This window comes from Amblyomma americanum, chromosome 1, assembly GCF_052857255.1.
Source record: "Amblyomma americanum isolate KBUSLIRL-KWMA chromosome 1, ASM5285725v1, whole genome shotgun sequence".
Classification (NCBI taxonomy): Eukaryota; Metazoa; Arthropoda; class Arachnida; order Ixodida; family Ixodidae; genus Amblyomma; species Amblyomma americanum.
This window is the reverse complement of record NC_135497.1, coordinates 71,187,867-71,189,479: the sequence shown is the minus strand read 5'-3', so window position 1 is coordinate 71,189,479 and position 1,613 is coordinate 71,187,867. Positions and strand designations below refer to the sequence as shown.

General features: G+C 50.3%; 1 pseudogene; it reads left to right on the top strand.

Moving 5' to 3' along the window:
• Positions 1-1,206: 1,206 nt before the first annotated feature.
• On the top strand, positions 1,207-1,354 carry LOC144116673 (U2 spliceosomal RNA; annotated as a pseudogene).
• Positions 1,355-1,613: the final 259 nt, after the last annotated feature.

Below are 1,613 nucleotides of genomic sequence, written 5' to 3'. Positions count from 1 at the left end.
CCTTTCACGGTGGTGCAACACACGTCAAGAGGTTGTCACCCTTCTCGTAAAACCTGCACGCACACCCCTTGTCCTTGTTTCTTTTATAGTCGTTCTGGCTCTGCACCTCCCAATCTGGGATGGGTTCGTTTTCTATGTTCTACCAACTCGGGTATCCCTATTCTAGTTGGTGGTGACTTAAACGGCGCGCACACTGCGTGGGGTTACCCATCGGATTCCTCAAGGGGTGCACACATTCAAGGGAGCTTTTAGGATCATTCTTTTCAACATTTAAACCACTCAAATACATCTACCCGCCCACGAGGTGGCCCGTATTCACCTGATTTGACATGGTGGTTAGGCCCCGGTAACCCTCGTTTGGCTGTTGATTCTGATACTTGGGGTAGCGATCACAGCCCTATTTTTATCTCCCTCACGCCTACGCGTCTACGGAAAATACGCCGCACTGTACGAATAACATCACGGGACTCTGTACGCGCAGACAATCATTTATCTACATTCAAGCCCTCTTCAGCACTGTCTACTTTCTCTGCTGTTCTCGCTACTCACATAATTACCACTACTGTAAATGAAGACGACCGAACCCCGGACATACATATCTTGAATCTGTGGGCTCTTCGTCGCCAGGCGGATCTTTACGCTACTCGTCACCCCGATGACCCATCGGCTCTTCCTACTCTTCACCACGCTACCGCATGGGCGCGGCGCTATGCAAAGCGGCTAGGCAGGCAACGCTGGGATGCATGGTGTGCCCGCCTGTCCTCTACGCAGGGCAATCGACATGTTTGTAGAGTGTTTCACGCCATGGAGCGCCCTTCTCAGAATGCAGATTACACAGAGAGCATTCTCCTCGCGCTAAATGTGGATTAGGACACATTTGCACAACAAGCGGCCCGTCAATTTTTTCCAAACCATGACTGGACCGCTACTTCTCCGCCTTGCATTGGTTACAGAGCCCTTCGATGGGATTAATTTTGACCTCACCATGGCAGAGCTGCTGGCCTCCATTGAACGTTTAAAAAGTACTAATCCCGGGCACGACGGCATACCTAACTCCTTATTCCGTAACTTGGAAGGGAGGGCTTTGCAAACCCTACTTGATACTTTTAACGAAGTGTGGCTTTCTGGCTTCACGCCGGGAGACTGGAAGAATTCTATTGCGGTTCCAATACCCAAGTCAGGTCAGCCTCCAGTATCTCTGTCCGTATCTCTCTCTCTGTCCGGACCCCGTAGAGTATCTGTTACGGGTCCAATGGACTTATTTTTGGAAATGTGGCGGAAGTTTTGAAGGTTGCTTCACTTCCGCCTTAGGTTGGCCCGGTATTGCACTGCCTCCGCGATCGGCCTTGTCTTTAGCGCGTCTTAACTATCCTGTCTTTCTATCCCATCCATCTTTAAACTCTCCTACTATCTGCACGTGGTACCGATTGTGGCTCGGCTTGAGCCAGTGGGCACGGCTGTGCACTTTCCTTTTCTTTCTTCCTGGCAATAGACAGACAGACAGTATCTCTCTCGTCCCTTCGTTCAAGTTCCCTTACGCCTACCATCTGCAAGCTTTATGAAAACATTCTAGCCGCACGCTTGTCGTGGTGGCTGGAATACCATGATTGTTA